This window comes from Bos indicus, chromosome 17 (genome assembly GCF_029378745.1).
Source record: "Bos indicus isolate NIAB-ARS_2022 breed Sahiwal x Tharparkar chromosome 17, NIAB-ARS_B.indTharparkar_mat_pri_1.0, whole genome shotgun sequence".
NCBI classification, from domain to species: domain Eukaryota; kingdom Metazoa; phylum Chordata; class Mammalia; order Artiodactyla; family Bovidae; genus Bos; species Bos indicus.
This window is the reverse complement of record NC_091776.1, coordinates 56,187,266-56,197,181: the sequence shown is the minus strand read 5'-3', so window position 1 is coordinate 56,197,181 and position 9,916 is coordinate 56,187,266. Positions and strand designations below refer to the sequence as shown.

At 47.2% G+C, this 9,916-nt stretch overlaps 1 long non-coding RNA gene across 3 annotated transcripts; it reads right to left on the bottom strand.

The window, feature by feature from the left end:
• Nucleotides 1-6,228: 6,228 nt before the first annotated feature.
• On the bottom strand, nucleotides 6,229-9,294 carry LOC139176740 (uncharacterized). Of its 3 annotated transcripts, none has more exons than XR_011561178.1 (2): nucleotides 9,071-9,294; nucleotides 6,229-6,592 (listed from the first exon to the last, which is right to left on the bottom strand). It is a non-coding gene; the product is annotated as an uncharacterized lncRNA (long non-coding RNA). The 3 variants fall into 3 exon arrangements; XR_011561177.1 differs by lacking the exon at nucleotides 9,071-9,294 and adding an exon at nucleotides 7,690-7,965; XR_011561179.1 differs by lacking the exon at nucleotides 9,071-9,294 and adding an exon at nucleotides 7,538-7,655.
• Nucleotides 9,295-9,916: the final 622 nt, after the last annotated feature.

Below are 9,916 nucleotides of genomic sequence, written 5' to 3'. Positions count from 1 at the left end.
CCCTCTGCCTCACGAATGACCCTGTGCTTCCCCGTGTGGCCCCCAAAGCACAGTCAGTCCCCTCCTCTTGGAATCTGAGTATGACAAGTTATTTTTTTTTTCAATTGCAATCATCATCTGATCTTTTAACTATTCCATACCTACAATATAACAATAAAAGCGACATTTTGAAATCTAGACCCCTTCCTCCCTCTACCTTCTCCCATTTCTTTCTAGAAACCAGTAGCTGCCTTTGGACCAGTGGCCATTCTGAATAACCAGTGTCCTGGTCCTGCAAGTTATTAAAGGTTTTTAATATCTCCCCCCCTCCACCCCCAGGCCTCCTATATATCAGGCACCATGCTGGATGCTGGAGAATAAGACAGATGTGAATCTCTGGCCTTGAAGGTATTATGGGAGTCTCCGGCCATATGTAACAAGCAAAGAAAACAGCAGGGCCCAGGGCTGAACTAAGTGTGAGCTCTGAGATCATGGAGCACCAAGGCTGTTAGGGTTCTGAATTCTGGCCCCAGTTCTGCTGCTCCCCTCTCCATATCCCTTTGTGTGACCTTGACCTCTGTAGGTGGGCATTTGTTACTTTTCATTAAAAATTTTTTTTTGACCACACTGTGCAGCATATGGGATCTTAGTTCCCCAACCAGGGATTAGAACTTGTGCCCTCTGCAGTGGAAGCATGGAGTCTTAACCTCTGGACCACCAAGGAAGGCCCGTTTGTTTTCTTATTTGCAAAAATGTGTGATGGTGATGCACGGCTGGTGTGAGGATTACACGTATGCATGCAAAGTGCTCAGCCCACAGGTGCTCATGCAGAATAAGTCCACATGGATGGGGAGCAGTAGGTGGTCTCAGTCTGAACCCTGCCTGGAAGGTGGAAAGGAGGGTCTGCCAGGGACCCATGTCAGGTTGGAGAAGGCAATGGCAACCCACTCCAGAACTCTTGCCTGGAAATCCCATGGATGGAGGAGCCTGGTAGGCTGCAGTCCATGGGGTCGCTGAGGGTCAGACACCACTGAGTGACTTCACTTTCACTTTTCTCGTTCATGCATTGGAGAAGGAAATGGCAGCCCACTCCAGTGTTCTTGCCTGGAGAATCCCAGGGATGGGGGAGCCTAGTGGGCTGCCATTTCTGGGGTTGCACAGAGTCGGACATGACTGAAGCAACTTAGCAGCAGCAGCAGCAGCACATAAGGTTACTGAACCAGTAGCCCCAAGTCTGTACCTGACACTCTCCCAGCACTTGCCTTCCAATTCTTAATGTCTCCATTTGGGAGAAGAGTGGGAATTAGAGGCATTGAGGGGATTTCAGGCTCCAGTGTCAGGGGTCTAGTGGTAATCCTGATACCATACCTCTATCATCTTAGTTGCCAACCCTCACCCCCTTGCCCAAGAATGAACCTATTGTGTTTTTAATTTAACTTTTACTTTATATTGGAGTATAGTTGATTGACAATGTTGTGTTAGTTTCAGGTATACAGCAAAGTGATTCAGTTACACATATATTCATTCTTTTTCAGATTCTTTTCCCACAGAGGTTATTACAGAATATCGAGTAGAGTTCCCTGTGCTTTACAGTAGGTCCTTGTTGATCGCCTATTTTAATAGACTAGTGTGTATACGTTAATCCAAAACTCCTAATTCATCCTTCTCCTCCACCTTTCCCCTTTGGTAACCATAAGTTTGTTTTCAAAGTTTGTGAGTCTGTTTCTGTTTTATAAACAAGTTCATTTGTATCATTTTTTTAGAGTTCACATATAAGCAATATATGATATTTGTCTTTCTCTGACTTACTTCACTTAGTTTGACAATCTCTAGATCCATCCCAGTTGCTGCAAATGACATTATTTCATTCTTTTTAATGACTGAGTGATATTCCATTGTATATATGCTCCACATCTTCTTTATCCATACCTTTGTCAATGGACATTTAGGTTGCTTCCATATCTTGGCTATTGTAAATAGTGCTGCTATGAACATTGGGCTGTATGGATCTTTTTGAATTATGGTTTTCTCTATGTATGTGCCCAGGAGTCAGATTGTTGGGTCGTATGGTAGTTCTACTTTTAGCTTTTTAAGTAACCTCCATTATTGTTTTTCATAGTGGTTGTACCATGAACCTATTATTTTTAAATCAGGAGAAACCTGCAAATACAACTTTGGAATATGAATCACACACACACACACACACACACACACACACACACATATATATATATAATACACATTATATATATATACACATATATATAATATATATAAAATAAATATATATATAAAATAATATAATATAATACACATTATATATATAATGGAAGAAGAAGATGACTTTAGCCCTTTAGCCTTCATCACAATCCCTGCAAATACAACTTTGGAATATGAATCACACACACACACACACACACACACACACACATATATATAATACACATTATATATATATATAATATATATATATAAAATATATATATATATATAATATATATCCCTAGAACACAGGAAGGGTTCAGAATATCAGCTACTACCATCACTGCTGTTATTGTTGGTTATTCTGTAAAACCACCATGGTGGAGAGAGGTCATTTTAAAAGAGAACATGGGGCAAGGGAGAGGGGCAGACAACAGGCTGGCAGTCAATTACAGTATTTTCCTCCCTGGAAGATTTGGAAGTTGAGGAGAGATGCAGGTGGGTGATGCTGCTTGGCTAGGCTCACGCCTCCCTCCATCAGGTCCTGAATGGAGGTATCAGGGTGCTCACCCAGGCTGGAGACCAGGCACCCAGCCTCCAGCATCCCTCACTGGCTGAGCGAAAGGTCGGGGTGGGGAAATACTCAGCTCATGCTCTAGAAATCCTCTTAGGGATTCGGATGTTATTGATCTCTGGTGGGGGGCACTGGGCATGGATATTTTTAAAAAGCTCTCCAAGGATTTCAATTCACAGCCAGGGTTAGGAACTACTGGAGAATCAGGGTGAGGGTTGTATAGGAGGAGCCCAGGGGAGGCTTGGACCCAGCCTGGGTGAGGTGAGAGTAGTTCCTGGGGGCTTCTAGGAAGAAGTGTTGTCAAAGTTGAAAGGATGAGTATTAATAACAATAAAATTAAATGTTTATTAGCTGCAAGGGGCTGTCCATTCTCTTCACATCCATTTTTCCATTTAATCTATAGCCAAACTGCAGTGATTTAGAAATGTGCCCAGGTTCCCACAGCTGGGAAGTGGCAGAGTGGCTGAGCCAGTTTTAAACTCGGGCAGACTGGTTCCAGACCAATGTTAGCTTGGCTGGGGGGCAGGTGGGGTGGGAAGAAGGATTAAGGGTTTCTGGCAGAGGGAATAATGCCAGAAAAAAAACAAAGCTCTTAATCCTGGCTCAGAGCCTCAGTCTCTTTACCTATAAAATGGGGCCCATCCATTGCCAGCCCTGAACATCCCCCAGAGGGTGACTGGGACGATGAGTGAGAGTGTGCAAATCAAACAGGACCACTGCTTCAGTTATTATCAGCAGCCCAGCAGCCCAGTAAAGCAGGGAGGCCAGAGAAAAGTCATGGACCAGCCGTCTTGGACACGTTGCCTAGTGACCTGACATCATGGGACCATTTCCTTTTTCCTTTGCCTGTTTGTGCTCCATCAGAGCTGCGTGACAGACTAGCTTGTTCTGATTCTGACAGTGACAGCTTACAAAATCCACAGCAGACAGCATGACAGAGCTGACTGCCAATGGATGCGCGCGTGCACACGCGCACACAGCCACACAAACCTCAGATCTAAGCCAGCACGGACACAGTTGACGGAGGACAAAGAAGGCCTTACAGAAGTGCCAGAAACTGAGAGTATCAAGGAAATGACAGTCCACTCCAGTATTCTTGCCTGGAGAATCCCATGGACAGAGGAGCCTGGCGGGCTACAGTCCGTAGGGTCACACAGAGGACACAGGGCGTGTCCAAGATTTTATACTAGATCAGCAGTCCCCAAAGTGAATTCCATCAAAAGAAAAAGGAATGGGTTGGGTTCTGCAGTCAAATAATTTTGGAAAATCCTGGGTTAGATGAAACTCACTCTTTAGTCTGGTGATGTGTGTTGTGAACATCTAAGAAGAGGGTTCAGCTAGTAGCTCTTTTTGCATCAGTTTAGTCTAAAATCAAATGGCCTAAAACAATCAACATTTAATATTATATGGTTTCCAAGGTTCAGGAATTCAGCTAAGGCTGAGCTGGTGGTTCTGATTTAGGGTTTCTTATGAGGTTAAATCAAGATGGTAGACAGGTCTGCAGTCATCTGAACGTTTGACTGGGGCTGAAGGCTTTCTTTTTTTGAAATATAGTTGATGGACAATAGTGATTCCGTTACATATATATAAATTCTTTTTCAAAGTCTTTTCCCTTATAGGTTATTACAGAATAGTAATTCCCTGTGCTACATAGAGGTCCCTGGAGGGACTACTTCTTGTGGTCATTGTTAGAGGACTCAGACCCATACCAAGTGGGCTTCTCCAAGAAGCTGCTCAAGTGTCCTCATGACATGGCAGCTGGCTTCCCCTGGAGCAATCGATCCAAGAGAGAGTGAGACAAAAGCCCGAGAGGTCTTTTGTGCCCTATCCATGAAAATGGCATGACACCACTCTGCTCTTTGAAATTAGACAGTGTCGCCAAGGAGGAACAGTGTTGCCAGCGGGTCAGAATTTGTCTGACCTGAGGCAAGAGATCTGGGTTCAGATACTCCTGACACCAACACTCAGAGACGAAGATCTCCCCTAGCGACAGAAGTAGGGGATGTGAACACTCCCTTGAGGAGACAAACATCAGGCTTTTGGACCCTGGGCCCCTAGTAGCCCCAGGGTGGTTAAGTCACCAGATACAAACTCGTAAACAAGAGTACCCGGAAGTCAGGGGAGGTGTGCTCAGCAAAGCCCATGAGGAGATTCGTGTGGCTCACCAGCAGTGTCTGCTGCATTTATACTCAGGGATAAATGGAAATGACAAAATGGCTCAACAAGAGGGGATTAAGCTGGACAAATGATGGTGCTTCCACACAATGGGAGAAAGTACGCAGCCATTAACTACCAAGCTCCCGAAGATGATTTATTGTCATGGTACGGGGGGCAGAAAGTCGGCCTCAATCAGTCTGTATAATACTCCGTTTAAAAGAAATATAAATTTGCATTTATATTCTAGTTGTTTTAAAGTGACACTATGGTGGATGTTCAAGTTATTTATTTATTTTTCCTTTGTGCATTTGTGGGTTGTTTGAATGTTTTGCCTTTAAGACAAGTAAACCTAGGTGCTATATTTAAGATTTGATTCTCAGAAGGGACCCTTTAACGCTCCGTATTACCTGATATGCCTTTTCCTTCCCCTCTGACAACTTGGCATGTGTGCCATGTAATTGTTTTGTAATTGTTATGCGCACACACTCCAGGGCTGGACCACCCTGATTGGAATTCTGCTCCATCATTTATGAGCTGGGCATCCTTGAGCAGATTCCTTAACTTCTTTGTGCCTCGGGCTTCTTGGCAATAACGCAGAGGTGATGATAGAGTGCTTTGTAGGGCTGTGCTGAGGAACGGAATGAATCAAGATATGTAAATGGCTTGGAGCATTCCTGGCTTGTAGAGAGCACTTTGGCTAGATGGACCTACCTTCCCCGGCCCCGCCCTCTTCCCTGATGAATCTGAGCGGTTAAGGTCTTGTTTTGTTCTTTCTCTTCTCATTAAAGCTATCCTTCTGTTGCATCCCTTTGGAATCCTTCCAGGCGTACTGTGTGGGTAGTGATGAATTAATCAGGTTGCCCAGCCACAGGCACCCTTGCTCAATCCTTGGCTCCTCCAGGGAATGCCCTTCGACCCAGTTTCGGAAGCTCCAGAGAGCCGTGGGCCCAGGGGAGGCACACCTGCAGCTTCTGCCTGGTCGCTTCCATGTCACTTTCCGCTGGCCCCAGCCTCTTAATAACCCTTGTGCTAGTTTCATTGGGAATATTGCCTTCACAGGGCCCTGTCCTTCCTTCACCAAGGGTGGGCACGTGGCCCAGGCTAAGCCGATGAGTTTCTCATAGGAATATGAACCTTTGTCAGGCTGGAGGATGGGAAAGAGCTGAAGCTGATTCATCCCAGTGACAAGGCACATTTTTCTTACTCTTCGGCTCCCTGGAGTGGCCCCATTCCTGTTTCAGGGAGGGGGACTCCTTCCAGGCCCTGAGGATGGGCTCTTGTCTAACACTCAGAAATGAATTGTCTGAGAAGACATGTACTGACAAAGCAAAAAGATTTTATTGAGAAGGGGTACCCGGGCGGAGAGCAGTAGGGAAAGGGAACCCAGGAGAACGGCTGTGCCACATAGCTCACAGTTTCAGGTTTTAAGGTAAGAGGGTTAGTCTCCAAGTTGTCTCTGCCCAGTCATCTTGTTTGACTCATATTTGGTCTGATTTGGGGTCCTTCCTGGTGGCACACACATCTCTCAGCCAAGATTGGTTCCAGCGTAAAGGATTCTGGGAGGTTGGTAGGGCGATATTGTAGGCTGGTGTCTCCTCCCTCCTTTTGGCCTCTCCCGAATTCTCCTGGTGAGTTTTTGGCAGCAGCACCACATTCCTTATCATTCCACAACAGGACCTCCTGTTGTGAGACAAGAAACGAGTCATTATCATCATGCCTGGCTAACACGTGCAGTTTCAGTCAGTGGTTCCCTAACATTTTCTGGGGTCCACTGCTGAGTTTTCTTTTCGATTATTTGTGCTCTACCATATCCTTTCCTCCCTAAACTAGGTAAAGTCCTTCTGTTTCTCTTGAAACCAGTGAACACCAGCTGCTACAGTGCGACAGGAAGAGAGAGAAACAGAAAGAGGCAGGGCTGAGCGGCATCTCCACGCCACCTACAAAGGGACATCTGAGTTCTGATCCAGCTCAACAACTAACTCCTCCCATGACCCTGGGCAAGTCCTCCTACCTCTTCCTTTGCTCCTCCACCTCCTGGAAACATCCCATAAATGCAGTGTGCTGGGGATCCTGTCCTAACCCACCTCTGCTTCTCCCTGGGGTCATCACACAGTCTGTAGTTCCAATGACCGCCTCTAAACTAACACACCCAGTTCCTCCTTCTGGTCCAGATCAGCTCTCCAGACCTCCAAGTACCTCCTGGACATTTCCACCCAAGGCTTTCTCAAACTCCCCACATGCAAAAAAACCGAGTTCAGGATCGCTTCCTGCACACTGTTCCCCTGCCTCCCTCCCCCACTTTGGTGCATGACATGAACACACACCTCTCCCCCCGAAAACCCAGAGTTCCCCTGAACTCCTTGCCTGCCTGTCAGCAGGCACCATCCACACTCTCTGAGGCCCTCTGTCATATGAGTGCTCCTGTTTGTCTAGCAACTGTCACTTTACAACATCCATTCACCTGTTGGTCACTTAACCCTCTCGAGTCTGAGGAAAGTCCCAACAAGCCCTCACAAGTCCCGACCCGAGGAAATAAGGAATCAGAAGGGAAACGACCTGGCCAAGGCCCCGTAGGAAGTAGAAGGCAGTGCTGGGACTTGAACCCAGGACTGTCTGAGCCCATACCCCACGTGAGGGCCAGTATTCCCTCTGTCCATGGTGCCTGAAGGGCTTTCCAGGTGGCTCAGTGGTAAAGAATCTGCCTGTAATGCAGGAGACTCAGGTTCGATCCCTGGGTCAGAAAGATCCCCTGAAGAATTCCGGAAATGTCAACCCACTCTAGTATTCTTGCCTGGAGAACCCGTGGACAGAGGAGCCTAGCGGAATACAGTCCACAGGATTGTAAGAGTCGGACACAGCTTAGTGACTAAACAACAACAACCATGGTGCCCACATCAGGAGAAGCAAGATTTGGGCTAATGACTCTCTGGCTGGTTACTAAGGTCCATGGGGTGCAAACAGCAACAGTGTTTTTCATGAGCTCATGGGCTCCACCCAGTTCCTAATCTGAGCTTGAGCTTGTGACCTCGGAACTCATCTCCCAGACAACCAGAGTGATGCAGCAAACAGAGGGAGCTGAGCTGCCCGGGCAGGGTTGGAGGTGCAAGCCCAGGATGGATGCGTGTGTGTGGGGTGGGGGCTGCCAACATCCACAAGAGCCTCGCCCAGAACCTCCCCTCTACATAGTCACACCATCCCCTCCCTATGAGCCACAGGAATCCAGCACTGGTCCTAGCAGAGCCACCACGAGCTGAAAGCCCAGGAGTCTGGGAGGGTGGGGACCTGCGATGAGCACAAAAGCCTGCTGGGCCAGGGCCCTGGGCCCCGGGAAAGGTATGGGAGACTCAGGCTCCGCACCTGGCCTTAACTCCCACGTGAATCCAGCATCTGAGCCCCTCTCACCCCCTCCTTGCCCCCACCTCAGTCTGAGCCTCTGTCACAGCCTAGGCTATTTCCTTCCTTGTCCCTGTAATCAATTTTCTTTTGGTAAAATATATAACAGAAGTTGTCATCTTAACCGTTTGTGTTTGTTTTTTATTGGAGTATAATTGGTTCACAGTGTTGTGTTAGTTCTGCTGTATCACAGCGTGAATCAGATACCTGAATACATACACCCCCCGCCTCCTGAGCCTCCCTCCCACCCTCCCTAGCCCACCCCTCTGGGTCATCACAGAGCACCGAGCTGAGCTCCCTGCGCTGCATGACAGCTTCCCACCAGCTATCTGTCCTCACAAGGGCGCAATGCACCTGCCTTAGTTACAGTCTCTGTGTAACTATCACCACTGTCTGTTTCTAAAACTTCCATCATTTTGAATAGAACTCTGTAGGCACGAGGTAATATGCCCCCCTTTCCCTTTTCTCCCCCAGCCCTGGTAACCTCTAACCCACTTTCCATCTGTGAATTTGCCTACTCTCAATATTTCACAGAACTGGAATCATAACGTTTGTCCCTTTGTGTCTGTCTTCTTTCACTTAGCATAATGTTTGCAAGGTTCGTCCATGTTGTAGCCTGTGTCAGAACTTCATTCCTATTTATGGCTGAATAATACCCCTTGGTATAGATAGATCACATTTTGTTTATACATTCATCTGCGGATGAATACCCTGCAGTCCATTTGTCTGCAACAGCTAGAATGATCCTGGGAAAATAATACTCACTGTGGCACGAGTTTGTTTAAACCCTCCTCCTGCTGCTGCTAAGTCACTTCAGTCATGTCCGACTCTGTGCGACCCCATAGACATCAGCCCACCAGGCTCCGCCGCCCTTGGGATTCTCCAGTCAAGAACACTGGAGTGGGTTGCCATTTCCTTCTCCAATGCATGCAAGTGAAAAGTGAAAGCGAAGTTGCTCAGTCTTGTCCAACTCTTAGCGACCACATGGACTGCAGCCTACCAGGCTCCTCCATCCATGGGACTTTCCAGGCAAGAGTACTGGAGTGGGGTGCTATTGCCTTCTCCATTAAACCCTCCTATGGTTCCTTAATTCATTCAGAGCTGTGGACTTTATCCTGCCAGGCTCCTCTGTGCATGGAATTCTCCAGGCAAGAATACTGGAGCCATTCACTTCTCCAGGGGATCTTCCTGACCTAGGGATCAAACATGGGTCTCCTGCATTGCAGACAGATTATCATCTGAGCCATCAGGGAAGCCCTTATTATGGCTACAGAGCCCTAAAGAATTCGTTCTCATTCTATGAATATGTGTGTGCTTGCACACACACACACACACGCATCATTACCTCTGTACCCCTCCAACCTTATCCCTCCCCATTCTCTCCACTCCTTGCTGTTCTATGAACACATCAGACTCACTCTCACCTCAGGGCCTTTGCCCATGCTGTTCCTTCTGCCTGCAATGCCTCCCGCTCCCCAGACATCTGCATGGCTAACACCCTTGTTTCCATCAGGTTTTTGCTCAGCTGTCACCTCCTCATAAGGCTCATCGTGAACACCCTGTCTAAAACTGCAACCTGCCTCCTCTACATGCATCATTCCTGATCCCCCT